This window comes from Cnephaeus nilssonii, assembly GCF_951640355.1.
Source record: "Cnephaeus nilssonii genome assembly, chromosome: 15".
Classification (NCBI taxonomy): Eukaryota; Metazoa; Chordata; class Mammalia; order Chiroptera; family Vespertilionidae; genus Cnephaeus; species Cnephaeus nilssonii.
In genome coordinates this window covers 18,056,133-18,073,464 of record NC_137086.1, presented here as the reverse complement: position 1 = coordinate 18,073,464, position 17,332 = coordinate 18,056,133, and the positions used below count along the sequence as shown (strand labels likewise).

At 35.7% G+C, this 17,332-nt stretch overlaps 1 long non-coding RNA gene across 1 annotated transcript; it reads right to left on the bottom strand.

Moving 5' to 3' along the window:
* Positions 1-1,726: 1,726 nt before the first annotated feature.
* Positions 1,727-16,507, bottom strand: LOC307111746. The gene is made up of 2 exons (XR_013814617.1): positions 8,877-16,507; positions 1,727-8,660 (listed from the first exon to the last, which is right to left on the bottom strand). It is a non-coding gene; the product is annotated as an uncharacterized lncRNA (long non-coding RNA).
* Between the last annotated feature and the right edge of the window lie 825 nt (positions 16,508-17,332).

Genomic DNA, 17,332 nt, shown 5'->3' with positions numbered 1-17,332 from the left:
CCATTGTTTAATTTAAAACACAACATATTTAATGGCTAGTAAATCAATATTGTTTCTGGGGAAAACCATATATTAAAGGGACCAGGGGTCCCTGAGCTCCTTGCCTTTGACCAACATGTGGTCAGCTCTTGGGAGTCCCATGACCCACTCTCTGACATGGTATTCAGACCTCATCCCTGCAACTCTTGCCTCTCCTCACACACTCTTGTTCATTCAGAATGTCAGAGACCAAACCTAGAAATTAGAAATAAATTATTAATGTCCACCTTTTCAGTAAAATGTATATATAGTAGGGCTCTCAGACTTTACAAAATCCATATCCATAAATACCCTTAACCTTTTAATACAATTCCTACATTCCTATCCCCCACATATTCCATTGTCATAACATTTGCACTTGTAATGATATTTCTCCTTGAAGAAGTATCCTGGTGTTAATGTGGATAATTAACTATTTTTTCTTTAAAATTACTGCTTGTCTGCTTCTAGAAATCTGTAATATACAGGCACATTTTCTTTAAAGTTAAGGGCCTGTGCTCAGTGCTTGGTTGACATACAATATGCTTTAATATTTTGACACAGCTACCTTGTCATTTCATCTGAGCTTTTGTTAACCATGGGCTCAAGGGACTCTTGTATAATCAAATGAATTGACCTGGACATGAGCTACCACATCATAGCTGAGCTATATACCAGGTGAATGTTTATATTCCCATGCAGATATGGAATTCCACATTGTGTTTGTGGAATTCCTCTTTTGGTTCTTCACAAAGTAAAGTAATGCTGTCACTAACATGACATTTGTAGAAAGATGCTGGAAAATTCTAGCCAGGTGCCCGCCCTTCTTGTATTTATGATGGACAACTACAAAGCTATTGTTCTGCCAGTTATTGCTTTAATTACCTTCCATGGTCTTCAGTACCTTCTTTACTTATGCCACTGAAATTCTCAAAACCAAGACTTTTCTCTTCACCTGCATTTTATACCTCACAGCTGAATTTTTTCTGATAGTGAGTGGAAAATAACCACGAGATAATGTAGACAGTAGTGCAAGTGTTGGAACTATTGAAAGTTCCTTAGGAAGCCAATGCTGTGCCACTGGAGAGTGTACACAGAAAAACAGAGGTTCCTCTTTACTAGCGCTGTGTGATGTCAGCCTGGAAATGAGCCAAAGTGTCTTCCAGCCAGATAGAAGTATATTCATGTGTCTGATTTTCCCCTCAGCCCATCAGAAAGGTGAACAAAATGAAAAAAATCAAATTCAAACAGTCATTGACATGCTTTCATAGGGCTTAGTTTGTAAATATTTTGGATGAAATGTATTGGAATAGTATGAAAATCATCAGAAGATGTGGGTTCCTGCCTTATTTTCTTATGCTGTGGGTACATCTGTGGGAGCTTGCAGCACCCTTCTCAAAACTCAGCTGTCATTTGGAGCTCATTTGCTACTCGAACCATAGATATTTAACATGAGTGATATAATGACCTTCAGTATTTTTCTATTGAACAAGTTTATCAATTTTTGCCATTAAACAGATAATTAGTTATGCAAAGTATTTAGCTTTTATAATCATTTTAGTTATGACTAAAGGGGGAGAAATTGAGCTGCATCACTGATAATGAACTTTGTGAGAAATTTTTTGTTTATTTGACTTTCATTCCTTCAGTATTCTTGCTACAGATTTTTTTTTGGAGATGATTTATTTGAAAATGTCTAAAATGTATGTATATTTTATAAATATATATTATATATATTGTGGGAATATATATAATATATATATAGACTATATATATATATACATATATATATAAAACCATAGGTGCATTTTACTGTTTTGTATTTTCATTTTTGGAGGTAGTGTACACAGCAGGTAATGATGAGTATGATGAGTGTTGTGCTGTTTGCTTTTGCAGTATAATATATAGTTCTAAATGTTTAAATTACTGTAAATACTATATTCATTATAGGCTAGCATGCTTGTTTTAAAGATTGTCATTCTAGTTTATTAAAATCTGAATGTAAGAAAACTTGGCTATTTAAATGTGAATTGAAAAATATTCCATTCTCAGTACTGAACTATTTCCATTGAACATTCAGGATTTTTAACAAAACAGATATCATCAAGAAGGCAATAGCTAGAGAATGAGAGGTGCCTTTTAAAAAAATACAAATGCAGCCTTACAGTAAGGATGAGGATTGAGTTTTGGGGGGAATGGGGAGAGTAAGAGAGAATGAGAGAGTATGTGTGTGTGTGTGTGTGTGTGTGTGTGTATGTGTATGTGTATGTGTATGTGTATATGTGTATGTGCTCACGTGCGTGAGCCAATCTGTGAAGGTCCTGATTTGTGACCATCAATGTCTTTTTAATGTATCTGCTCAACTTCTAGGACTTCAGGGGACATTTCATGCGCTGTCTTTGTGCTCTTCTGAGCACCATTTATCCTTCCAAGAATTTGGAATGTGAATTCCTAAAAATTTCAGAAGAGAAGAAAATAACTCTATTTAATTATAGTCAAGTTCAGGTAAAAGGATAAGTTACTGGTTCACCAAAATTATGGGATCTCATTAATGTTGGCTAAGTAAATGTAATTTTTAAAAGGTCACCTTTTTTAGTACTTCATGTATTTCCCCTTATACAAGAGCATGTCATGAAATTCTTATGTAATGAAGAGATTCAACTAGTAAAAATTATTTTTAGATTAAACACCTTGAACTAGTTAAAATTCCACCTAAGAATAGTATTTAAATGGCATCTGTCATATCTACCTCTTTGTCATTGCTGCCATTTTAACTAAAGCAAATCTTTATGACATATGAAATGATGGCTGGGTACAACTGAAAAAGCTCTGTTGGTGCTTTTCTCAGGCTTGGTCATTTAAGTTATATTGAACTAAGATGTCACAAATCAGATTGAAAGACTTAGTTTTAATTTTGGTTTTCTTTTGAAAGAACTGCTTAAATTTTATCATCAATGTTGATAGTGAGTCTAGATAGTTAATCTCTGGTTAGTGTGTATGTCTGTGTGATGTTTTCAACCAAGAGCCAAACTGTTATTGAAAAAAAAAAATATATGGAGAGAGAGAGCTTAAGTATAATTTTCTTCAGCTTTCTTTGTTCTTTGAAAGCTATTTCAAAGCTATTAAGTACATGATCATTAATTTTATTTACTCAGCAATTGCCTCCATTACTGTGTTACTCATTTAATTATTTATATCATTGCAGATCTTTAGTGTTTGACACTGGGATTCAGGTTGTACAAAAGTAGTTGCTGACAGAAATTATATGTATATTTTGTGAAATATATCAATTCCCAAAGTTGGTTTTATGGGAAGGTCCCAAAGAATTAACAGCTGTGTTTAAAACCAGAGGACAGGTCATTGGTAAATGACTGTAGTATCTTTTACTTCTATCACTGAAGGTTTTTTAATTGGCCATATTCATTATCCAACTGAGTCTCCATGTCAATGTAAGGGACAGAAGGTTGACAAAGTATTTAACAAATAACATCATTTTTTTAATGCTTAAAAATGCAATTATTAGACCAAACATAGATCCCTAGTCCCCATTTACTTATTCTAGCAGTATTACTGAAGTAGTGCTTAGAGGCCAGCATTTTCTGGACCTTTGCTAATCACACTTTGACTTGATTTAATTTGACCACTTGCTTGTCATCCCTCTGATGCAAATTAGAAAGTTGACTTTAACTTAGATTAACTGTAATGTCTGCCTGGGTTTTTAACAGGCTGTGAACCAGTGAGTGCCTTGTTAATGTAGAATGATTTTTTCCCTGGTTGTATGTTAGCTCCTCTCTGAAAATGTCTCAGAGAATGGTATTTTAGTTGACTTGTAGAGAGCTGCTAAATTTGGTGTAATCAGCGATCAGAAAGTCTTCAGTGTATCACATACCTCCCTCCCTACTTTCTTCTTATTGTTTGGCTGAAGTTTGCCTCTTGTGAAAAACTAATACGCCCCCCGACACACACACACACCTTCTCCACACACATTTTTCAAATTCAGATTAATAGTTATCCCCTACACCCATCCCAACTATATGATCTAATATCTGTTTTTAGGAGGAACCACTTCTTTAGGAACCACTTCTTTGTAATCTTGAAATTTATTGGTTATTTTATGTTTCCTCAACTACAGTTTACTAGAGCTGACCTCGGGGCATCATTAGTTCAGATTCCTAAGTCACTCCTTTTCTTCACACCCTACACCCCTCAACTGGTGAGCCCTGGGACAAATTGTTTGATCTTCAGGTATTTTAAAAATTAGTTATAATATCAATTAATGTAAATTAATCCAAATGCTAATTTTTGTGGTGCAAGAAGTTTCTTTTGTAAATTCAGGGTATAGATAAGCTAATTGAGATATTCTTTTCTGGTGGCTCTAAGTGTATTATTGTTTTTAAATAAAGTGTACAAATATAGATAATGTGCTATAGGTGTCATGAATTGAAATATTTGTCAGATTTGAAATATAATGGATTTGCAGTTAAAATACTTTAATACAACCTGATTTTGTTATTTTGGGGTGGTAGATGAGGGGTACAGAGAAATAAAAGGGTATTAGACAAAGTAGACGTGAATCCAAAATAATGAACCAATCTTAATTGTGAGTACGGTGGATAAGTTTATTATTATAGAGAGTTTGGACCTTAGGAAAACCATTAAAATTAAAATACCCCATAAGATTGGATCATTGGTACTTTTCAGGGCCACAGGTTTATTTTTTTCAAGTGTTGAGTTACATAATTTTTAAAAATTATGCATATAAATATATATAAATTTAATGTGTTTTTATATTTTTTCCTTGTTTGGCTACTTAACACACAAGCATTATCCTTGTCCTTTCTCTTGCTCCTTCATTATTTTTCAAGTGCTTTGCCTGTTCAGAACTCACAATCTCTTTGTTCCAATCTGGAGTCACAATACTATATGGAAGAGATACTATATCCTTCTGATGTCCTTGAAACTAACCACTGTTCTTTGATGTTTTCTATGCAGCTGTAGTAATGAGTATTAAATCCTTTTGTATGTACACATTTTTCAGTAGTGTCAGAAATGTCCCCCTTCCCCCCCCCCCCCCTTTCGTTCCTTTTAATGAACATTATTTGCTTGGAGTTATTTTAGAGTGATCTAGTTCAGAAGGTCAAGTTTTTCACCGACTGATGGGCCCCTGGGGTCAGCCCAGGTTCAGAATGGTATTCTGACCTGCATTGGGTTTCCCAAGACCAGCACTGAGGTTTTGCGGGGTCCCAGAGTTGTCATGGCACTTGGGGTATTCCCTAGGAATACCTGAAAGCCTGGCAGCACCCTTTACACCATCACCATAACCATGAAGCATCCCTCCACTTGTTATTCCTCAGTTACACTTTGTTTACATTGATTGGGACACTCCAATTCTATGGAGGAGCACTGACATACAACTCTGAAAATTTGAATTAGTATTTTCTGGAACGCAAAATACTTAGTATATTTTGTATACTTTCAAAATCAAACAGAATCTAAAATCCATCAAATGAAAAAATGGCTCACTTTGAATTTCACTTAGATCCTGCAAAATCCTAACCCCTATCTTATCCCTAGTTGTTATTAGACTTAAAGATGGATCTGACTATTTGGGTGAACAAAATCTGCCATATTCTTGCTAATAAGAAGGGGCTGTTTCATAGAAAATTCTCTTGTCCTTGGTGACTTAGCCACTCACCTTACATGAAGACTGTCCAGATGCTAACACCACATTTACTTTTCCTGTGTGCCTCTTTAAAGAGACAATTAATCCAGTGATGTGAAGGAGAGCCCACAGTAAAACATCTGTTAAATAGTGCTTGGAGTACTAGAGTTAGTATTTATTAATTCATGTGCCAAAGTTCTTCATGCCCCCGTAAGATCCAATGCATGTACCAGGTTTCCAATCTATGACCTCAAACCAAAGAATTTTAATTACCTCATATAATAGCAACATCATATTAAGGGTAATGGTAAGGAAACCCATCACCCATAAATGAGAATTCCCAAACTGAAAAACTTCCTTTAACTAAAAACTGCACGGAAAGCAAAATGTAATGCTGAACATGAGCTGAAAAATACTTATGGTTTATATAGGACTAGAGGACTGGTTCACGAATTCATGCACAGGTGGGGTCCCTCAGCCTGGCTAGCTATCGGGGCTCATCTGGCACAGTCCTGATCGGGCTGATTGGGGCTGGGGGTTTGGCTGGCCCTGAGCATGGCTGATTGGGCCCCCGCTGGCTGAGGGGAGGGACCATGGGAGGTTGGCTATGGGAGCGCACTGACCGCCCGGGGGCAGCTCCTGCGTTAAGCATCTGCCCCATGGTGGTCAGTGTGTTGTCATAGCAACCGGACGTTCGGTCGACTGGTCCTAATGGTCACTTAGGCTTTTATATATATAGATGTGCAGCAAGGTTGAAGTATGCTAACATTTCATTCTTTATAGGAGTGGCATCAAGGCAGAAATTTTTCATTAAAAAGATGAATTTACCTTAGAGCAAAAGAAATGTCATAGAAACAGTTTACTTGGGCACTGGATAAGTTGGGTGAGAGTGTAGGGAAAGAAGTACCACACCAAAAAGGAAGAGTCCAACCCTCACTGTCTCCCTTTCTCTCTACATGGCCTGGAAAGCTGACCTCTGAGGTCCTTTGACCTCTAAAAGTGAATGGGTCCAATTTTCACTTGTCATTGGTCCTTGTAATACAAAAGTTTTAAGAAAATGTGTCGGAGCCCTTCCTCCCCCCGGTAAAGTGTCAGACAACATAGCTTTTATTCTATTTTAGGAAGCTATATTAACAGGCCCAGGTATGCTGTGCCATCTGCATGTCTGAATGAGAACTAGACATGTGAGAAATGTCCTCATGTGGCCAAGTAATAATCTCATGAAAAGACAGGAGAACTAATGCCGGTGTTCTTGATCCAGCATCTAGAAGGGTTCAGGAATCTGGAGAAGTCGCTGTGTGTAAATTAATCAAGAGTCCAGAGACGAAACATAATTTTGGAAGGCATTTGGGGGGCCAGAGGAGCTTGGCCAAGTTCTCCCTTGTCTCAGGACCCCTTGCTTTTTATTAACACAAATTGTCCTAAGGCAAGGTAGATATATACATCAAAGGCCAGGGTTTGGTATACAGAATCCATTGTCAGATTATCAGGTTTGGGAAAAACTGCCTTCTGCTGTTCAGGTGTTTGTTTGTCCAGCAGGAGGCAATAACATGTAGATTGAAATGCCCTCAGCTGTCTGGCAGCAAGCAATCATTTATGCATTCTTTTCAGGTTTGGGGAAATGCCCTCAGCCATTTCCAGATGATTCAGCCCTGCTGACATGCTGGAATTGGCTTCCAGCAGAGAACCATTTTCATTGGATCAGTTCTGTTTTTAATGATTTTGACTGTTTTTGAAAGTATTTAAAATATATATTTACATCTTTTTCTACAGACTTTTGAGCCTAGATATTTCAGAATAGCCTTTTAATGGCATAATTTCACTCAAGGTATATTTTAGAAACAGACCTCAATGGTCTAACACAGTGGTCGGCAAACTCATTAGTCAACAGAGCCAAATATCAACAGTACAATGATTGAAATTTCTTTTGAGAGCCAAATTTTTTTAAACTTAAACTTCTTCTAACGCCACTTCTTCAAAATAGACTCGCTCAGGCCATGGTATTTTGTGGAAGAGCCACACTCAAGGGGCCAAAGAGCCGCATGTGGCTCGCGAGCTGCAGTTTGCCGACCACAGGTCTAACATATCTTTTGACAGTAATTGATGAATAACATTCCTGATGCCCTCCACTCTCTGCCCCCAATACTCAACTGCTATGTAGGAATGCTTTTATATGTTGTAAATGTCTCAGCATTTTGCTGACAGGGAAAGCAATAGTACTGTACATAGCTTGCAGATAAACATGGAGCCTTATGCTTTTAATACATGTTAAAATGAATGGAACGTTTAGATACAGTATATATGTGATGTAAATAATGTTAATAGTAGTGTCCCCCTCAGAGCTAATGACTGGTAGGTTACAATCAGTTTGTCATGAATAAATTTTAAAAGTATGCCGGTTCAACCAAAATACCATTTAACATTCAATTCCCTTAAATGAAAGCTTTGCTTTTCAGTAAAATAATACTTGTTCAGTTTCCTTGTCTATCTCAGAGTCAGAGAAATCAGGCTTTCTCCCAACTCTAAAACATTCAGACTTTCACTTTTTCCTTTCATCTGCCTTTTGAACAAGCAAGACAATAAGCTATTTCTCATTGCTGTAGGATACTTAGGAATTCATATCTAATTCCAATTTTTAAAAAATGAAGCTTGCAAGCAGACTTTTTTCTCTTTAGAAACATCATTGCTTTCTGAAGGCAGAAATAATTTTATTTTTGAACTTGGGAGATGATAGATCCAGGCAGATCTGTCCTGGATGTAAGTTATATACTGCTTGCCTCTGCAAATAAACACAAGTTTTATTTTAGAAATTATTTAGGGAGTACAAAATTGGCAAGGAAGATATAAGTTTATTTTACATATTTAAAATCTTGTGGGTTTTGAGGCATGGGTAACCCATAGTGTGATGAGTTTTATTCTGAATGCCTTGATTCTACCCCATCCTCAACTCAGATTTTACATACTAAGTACTGTTGGTCACCTAACAACAACAACAAAAAAACAGTTAATGATTATTTGTTTGCTTCTGTCTCTATAAACTCCTTGAGGCAGGGACCATGTTTATTTTTCCTATATTACCCTTAGCATAAGGTGACCAGATCATCCCGCTTTTGGCTGGACAGTCCCGATTTTTAACAATTTGTCCCGCGTCCCATGTCGTGGGACTGTCCCGCCAAAAGCGGGACGATCTGGTCACCTTACCTTAGCCCCTCTCCTGATGCCTTACTATATAGAAGATACTCAAATATTGGTTGGTTGAGTAATCAGCACATTCCTAAAGCTCTATAGAGGTCATCAAAGACAAAAACATCATGGCTTCCAGTCCATAGGTGATATCAAATGTATTTAGATTTGTGGAGCTGATTCTAAGATTGAGGTCTGGCTGAATATTTTAAGGTGAGGAGGGGTTTGGACCTCACCTAGAGGGTGGCAACAGTGCCCAGGCAGCACCCTCTTTCTGTCTGCACTGGAACAGAGCGAAGCCTGAGGGACCAGGAGGTGTCTCCAAGCCTTGTTATGGTGTCCCTTCTTTCTCTAACCTTCCCAACACCAACCTGCTGGCCTTGAACCTCTTAACAGGAGCTCCTCTAGCCTGGAATTTAAGCCTACCTTGACTGTTGGGCCCAGACCAGATCCACCACTCTTTCCCTGGGACCCTCAGGTGGCCCTGCTATTTCTGACTGGCTTTTTTTTCTCCAAGGAGGTAGAAAACTCCTCCAGTGAAGCTTGTTAAGAAAGGCATTCCGCTGAAACCGGTTTGGCTCAGTGGATAGAGCGTCGGCCTGCGGACTCAAGGGTCCCAGGTTCGATTCCGGTCAAGGGCATGTACCTTGGTTGCGGGCACATCCCCAGTAGGGGGTGTGCAAGAGGCAGCTGATCGGTGTTTCTCTCTCATTGATGTTTCTAACTCTCTATCCCTCTCTCTTCCTCTCTGTGAAAAATCAATAAAATATATTAAAAAAAAAAAAAAAAAAGAAAGGCATTCCTCTGGGGAGCTTGCTTTGGAGTTGAAGAATCTGGGACCAAATCCCTCAGGATGTTCTCAGGGCTGCTTATTGTTTGGAAGTTTTGATGGTAATTATCTCAAAGTCTATGAACCCTCCTAGGAATAGTTCTGTGGTGTCTTGGTTTGCTGCTGCATGCCAGCAGGGCCCGTGGGGCTTGTGGCCTTGAGCTGAACAGCTCAATTGCTTCAGGAATAAAATAATCAACAAGTGTGAGTAGATATTTCTATGTAACAATCAAATGACCTTTAAATTCTTAATAGAACCATCAATAGAAGAGTGAATTCTAAGAGTATGAAATGTTCAACTAAATAAATCTCAAAATAATATGAAACCTATATAGTATGTAAAATTATTTTCTCTTTTTAAATTGTTAAAATACGATTCCTTTAAGATCAACACAGCACAGAAGAAAGAACAGGATTTGGCCCTGGACAGAGGACATTAATTGTGAGTTTGTAGACAAGCTGACTCTTCCAAGTTGGTTCTCATCTATGAAATGGGGATTACACCTCGGTAGATTGCTTTGAGATAATAGACATAAAACATCTGATAAAATGTGAGGCAGTAATAAGCATCCAATAATTATTCATTCCCTGAATTCACATTCTTGACATGTGATTTTGTTATACTTTTGATAGCTTCTAGAATATCAGGTTTTTCAATAAGGTTTAAATGAACATCAAGAGTAGCCCTAAAAAAGAAGTTATACGTAAAACACTGTTTTCATCAATATTTGAGTGCCTGTGACGTGCCAGACAGTTCTGGTGCTGGTGTTCAGCAGTGAACATAATTCTTTACCTGATGCAGTTTACATTCTAGTGGGGGAAGCCACAAATAATGCAAGTAAGATAAATAGGATATTAGTGATAAGTGCTGAGGAAAAACAAAGCAGGGAAGGGAGATGATTTATGTTTCTCAGATTATAAGAATTATGCAAATTAAGAACTATAGTACAATTAAAAGAAACAAAAGAGCAATAAATGAAATAAGGTGCATAATGCAAAGCTATTACCCCACCATACCAGTTCACCCCCACTTCTCAATGGCCTGAAATGTGTATTTTTCTTGTTCATACAAATATGTATACACATATTACATATGGGGTTTTGTCTTCTGCAACTTACAATTTTTATGTGTATTGTGAGCATTTTACAAGTCTATATATATATATATATAGCTTTTAAATTTCTTAATATATACACATAATCTAATGCATAAAATGAGGTTTTTCTGGTGGGTCAGTTTGTTTTAGATAAATGGGATACACACACACACACACTCTGCATCTTTTCTCATCCAACAATATATGGTGAAAATCCCTCCAAGTTACCTTTAGCTCTTATTTCATTCTTTTTTAATGCCGTGTAATATTTTATGATGATGACTTATTAAGCCTCTTCCATAATCAATGGGTATTTACTTCATTACCAGATTTTAATGATTATGGTAATTTTGCCTGAGCACATATTCACAACCATGATGGTTTCATGCCTATGGAACAGATTCTCTGGAGTAAAATTGCTGGGTTGAGAGATATATACATTAAAACATTTTTAATACACATTGGCAGATTGGTTCACAAAATGGCTGGAACAATTTATATATGTATAAAAATAGTCTTACCCTTTATACCCACTAGCAATAGCTATTGCATCATTAAAAACAACAACAACAATAAAAATGCCTGGCAGTGGGTATTTCTCAGTGTTATTTTGTTTGCATTTTCCTAACAACTAGAAAGCAGGATAATTTTTCATTTGTTCTTTGGTCATTTGGATTTCACCTATAATTAAATTACCTAATGCATTAGTGCTCTATTGCTTCATAACAAATTACCATAAACTTAGCAGCTAAAAACAGGACCCATGTATTATCTCATAGTTCTATGGGTTAGAACTTCAAGCACACTTGATTGGGCTCTCTGGTGTCCAAATAAGTCTGAAACAAAGGTGTATGCTAGGCGGGGCTCTTAACTGAAGGCTGGGGGAAGAATTCACTTCCAAGCTTACTCATTTTGTTGGCAGAATTCATTTCCTTGCAATTATAGGACGCAGGGTGGTAGTAGGATGGAGGTCTCTGTTTCCTTGCTGGCTTTCGCCAGGCATTGTTCTCCGCTCCTAGAGGTTGCTCTGCAGTGCTTGCACATGGTCACCTCCATCTTCAAAGCAATCAAGGATTCATTAGACCCTTTTTGTGCTTAACTCTCTCTGTAATCTCTTATGCTACCAGCCAGAGAAAATTCTCTGCTTCCTTTTAAAGGGCTCATGTGACTAGGTTAGGCCCACCCAGATAATTCCAGTATCTTAAGGTTACCTGGTTAGTAACCTTAATTACATTTGCAGAATCTTTTTATTCTGTAACTGTAACCATCATGGGAGTAACACCAGGGGCAAAAAATCTTGGGGGTCATTCTTTAGAATTCCTCCTATCACAAATATTTATATTTTTACTTCTTCCTTTACATTTATTTTATTTATATTTTTTGTCCATGTTTCTATTGTGTTTGGCTTTTTATTTAACTAGTTTGTAGGAGCTTTTTGTATATTATATATATTAAGATTTTCTACTCTTGGTTGCAAGTATTTTTTCCAACTATTATAAGTTGTCTATTGACCACATTAATAAATACTTTTTCCCTAGAAAACTTAGCCATTTAGATTTTACTCTTAAGGTGAATTACATATTTATATTTTTATTCACACTTAAATTTTAAAAAAATATATTTTTATTGATTTCAGAGAGGAAGGGAGAGGGAGAGAGAAACATCAATTATGAGAGGGAATCATTGATCGGCTGCCTCCTGCACACCTCACACTGGGGATCCAGCCCACAACCCCAGACATGTTCCCTGATCGGGAATCGAACTGTGACCTCCTGGTTCATAGATTGATGCTCAACCACTGAGTCATGCCGGCCAGGCCACACTTAAAATTTTTATTTTTATTTTTTCCATTCATTTCATTTTATTATTTTGTCCATATTTGCACTTTTTAAAAAATTGTAAGTGCTCTTTGTATATTGTATATAAACTCATATTTGCAAATTTTCTCCAAAATCTATAATTTTTCTGTTAATCATATTTATAATTCCTTTTTCCATTCAAAACTTTATTGTAGTATGTATTCAAGTATATTATATTATTTTACAAAATATATACATTTGTGAATATATAAAAATTTCAAAGTATTCTATATTGATTAAGGTCTTCACTCCTAGGTGGCATGTATAGTCTAGAATGGCTCCTGAATTTTACTGTTGGTTTTTGTTGTTAGTGGTTTTACATTTGTCTTTACTCCATTTGGAATTTGTTTTTGTATTGAATACAAGTTACGGATCCCACTTTACTTTCTCCTAATGGTTTGCCAGTTGTTTCAGCACCCTTTAGTAAATAAATTGTCTTTTCCCAATGAATTAAAATGCCATCTTTGTCATATATTAAATTTTCACATACAATGAGCTTTCTCAATGTACGATTCTGTTTCACTTATAGTTCTCTTTACATATGGCAATATCATATGAATTCAATTACAGTGACTAATAACATGTTTGTATACAGTGACTTAATAAAATGGCCAGGTAGAGCTTTTTCCCACCCTGCACTCCTGCCTGCTGTTTTTTTTTGTTTGTTTGTTTTATTTTTAATTAAAAAAATTTTTTTACTCCCTTCCTTTGCTATTCTCAGGTATTTAAACTTTGTGATCATTTTATCCAACTAAGGGTTGAAATTGCATGAAATTTACAGGTTAATTTTGGGAAATTTGACTTTGTCTTCTAAGAACTAAGAAAATCGTATCATTTTCCATTTGCTCAGATCTTGTCTATATTTTCAGTAAGTTTTGAGAGTTTTTCTCATTTAAATCCTGCGACTTTTTTATTAGATGTATTCTTGTTTCTTAGCCTTTTGGTTATTACTGTGAATGGATTTTTAAAGTCCATTTCCATTTCTAAAAGCTTCTTATAAATAAAAAGCCTATTTTATGTGTACTTATCTTTAATACAACAAATTTATTATATACACTTACTAAGTTTTATCATTAATTCCATCAATTTTCCCTAGAAATATAATGATGACTCTCACAAAAATAATTTAACTTTTTCCCCAAGGTTTGACAGATCCTTTTCTTTTCTAGAATCTTGGTTGTCTAAAACACTATTATAGTATTGAGTGATAATGGTGATAGTAGGCATTTCTGTTACTGATTTTAGTTGAAAGAGTTTGAGTAGTTATTTAGAATATTTGTGTTGCTCTATGGTGAAGATTCTTATTTTATTTAAATAAGTTATTTCCTGTTTTACCAAGAGATTTCATTAGGAATAGCTGCTGAATTTTATCAAATGATTTTTCAGCATCTCTTGGCATGGTCATGTGTTACTCTCCTTTAATCTGTTGACTAGCTGGATTGTATGTGGAGTTGCTGACGTTAAATCACTCTTGTGTGTCCTTGGAATAAAGCCTACTTGGTCATAATGTGTTATTCTTCTCTTATAATCAGTATTTCAGTTGCTAATCATTTATTTAGAATTTTAACATGCATATTCATAAGAGATTATAGCTTTCCTTAGTGGACAATTTTATTAAATGTAAGAAATGATGAAGATCAGCAAAATGTGGAAGTAGTCAAGTCTCACTCACCCCTGGTGAGAATGTAAATTTTTTCAAACATGTTGGAAAACCATTTGGCAAGATCTGCCAGAGTAAAATATTCATAACATGGAATCTAGTCACTGTGCTTCTAAGCATATATCCAAAATGCATACATATGTTCATCAAAAGATATGACTTAGAATATGTATAGCAACACTATTAGTAATCGCCTCAAACCAGAAACTACCTAAGTATTCCTCAACTATTGAATGGATAAATACGTTTTTGTGTATTTATACAATGAACTATTATAAGTACATGCAACATATGAATGAATCTCAGACCTTATGTTGAGCCTTAAAAAGCCAGATATAAAAGAATACTGTATGCTTTAAATAAAAGATAAAACTAATCTAAACTCTAATTTATGCTCTATGATCATAAATGGTGAACAGTTCAAACAAAAGAAATACTCATTTTTCACACATAATTCATGGCATGCTGAAGGATGAGGAGGAGAAAATCAAGGTGGATCAAGATTTTGCTCAGAATCCCATGCAAAGGTGCCTGGATCAGTAACTGAGGTGGTGTATTGCTCAGCCTCTCCATTTCCCTTACCATTAGAAAGTAAGGATACCAATTATTTTCTCCCCTTTCCTCGGGTCTCATTGCTTTACCCAAACTTACCTCTTTTTCATGTCATTTGGAAAGTTTTCAAATTAGCTTGATTCCTGATATAGTCAGTAGACAGTTTCCCACCAATTTAACCTTTTGCACTCGGATGTCGAGTGTGACTCGACACGGTTAGCATTAGAATAAAGGAATCGAGAAAAAAGCAAGCGAGTGCAAAGGGTTAAAAACTCTAGCTTCCAATAAAAAAAAAACACACACAAGAAATTGTAATAAATTGAAAATGACCCAAAATTAACACATATGATGGGTTTAGTAAACAATGACATTTAAGTGTTTTATAACTATACTGGAGGCCCAGTGCACAAAATTCGTGCATGGGTAAGGTCCCTAGCAGCTGCTGGCTGCTGGCTGGGGCCTCCCTTCCTGAGGTTGGCCGGCCGGCCCCACCCCCTGGTGAAACTCCCAGTCAAGGGGCCAATTTGCATATTAGGCTTTTATTATATAGGATTGATACCTCAGAAAACAATGGAATAACATCTTTACTGAAAAGAAAAAAAAATCCCCATCAACTTGCAATTCTATACCCAGCAGAAATATCTTTCAAAAACAAAGGCAAAGACATACAAGAGTCAAAAGTATTCATGACTACTAGATATATTAAAGCAAGTCCTCTAGGCATAAGAAATTGATACCAGATGGAATCAATATCAGCTAATAACCAAAAAAAAAGACTTTTAAAATCACCTTAAATAATAATTGACAGTTTAAAGCTGTCAATAATATACAGAGGGTTATAAAACAAATGTATAAGTAAAATATATGACAACAACACAAAGACTAGAAGAGGGTAAATAGAAGTATACTGTTAAGTTTTTTTACTATATATGAAGTAGTATAATATCACTTAAAGATAGACTGTGATAAGTTGTAAATTATACTATTAAACCTAAACAAGCCACTTTTTTAAAAATATAGCTAATAAGCCAACAAAGAATACAAAATAGGACAATAATAAAATAGCCAATTAATCCAAAAGAAAACAAAAGGGAAAGGGGACAAGTAACAGATGTGGCAAATAGAAAACAAATACCAAGATGGTATATTTAATGCCAACCATATAAGTAATCACATTAAGTGTAAATGGTCTAAATACCATAACTAAAATGCAAGGTTGACAGAGAGGGTACAAAAAATGAGACCTTATTTACATGAAATGCTGCATACAAAATAACCATTTTAAACAAAGACTCAAATATGTTAAAAGTAAAAGGATAGAAAAGGTATGCCATAACAAAAGAAAGCTTCAGTGACTATATTAATATCAGAAAAAATAGATTTCAGAGAAAAAGATTACTAGGAATAAAGAGGTTCAGTTCATAATGGAGGTCAATTAAGAGAACATAATCCTAAAAGTTTATGCACCTAATAACAGAGTTTTAAATAAACTGATCGAATGAAGGGAGAAATAGGCAGCTCTACAATGATAGCTGGAATTTCAACACTCCTTGTCAATAATTGATAGAACAAGTAGACAGAAAATCAGGATATAGAAGACTTAGGTAACATTATCAACCAACTTGACCTAATTCACATTTATAGAACTTTCCACCCAACAACAGCAGAATATATTTTTTTCTTTCAAGTGCCAAGAACAATTACCAAGATAGACCCATCTTATGGGCCATAAAACAAGTCTCAATAAATTTAAAAGGATTCAAATCACACAAAGTATGTTTGCTGACTAGTGAAATGAAATTAGAAGCCAATAAAAGAAAGATGTCTGGAAAATTTCCAAGTATTTGCAAACCCAACAACACTTCTAAATAACCAGGAATCAAAAGAAAATGAGAAAGGAAAAAGGGAAAAGTATTTTGACTGGCGAGGCTGTAGAGCAACAGTAACATTCATTCATTGCCGGTGGAAATGCAAATGGTACAGCCACCTTAGAAGACAGTTTGGCAGTTTCTTAGAAAACTAAACTTACCCTTAGTATACAATCCAGCAATCATGCTCCTTGGTATTTACACAACTGAGTTGAAAACTTACAATCACACAAAAACCTGCACAAGGATGTTTACAGAAGTTTTATTCATAACTGCCAACACTTGGAAGCATCCAGGATGTCCGTCTGTAAGTGAACAGATAAACTGGTACATCCAGTCAATGTAATATTATTCACTAAAAAGAGGCATGAAAAGACATGGCGATAACTTGAATGCATATTACCAAGTGAAAGAAGCCAATCTGAAAAGACTACAATATGGTATGATTCGATAACTATATGACATACTGGAAACTACTAAGCCAGTGGTTTCCAGGGATTAGCAGGGAGGAAGTGGTGGATAGGCAGAGCAAAGAGGAATTTTAGAACAGTGAAACTATTTGTATGATAATACAGTGGTGGATACCTGTCATTCTACATTTGTC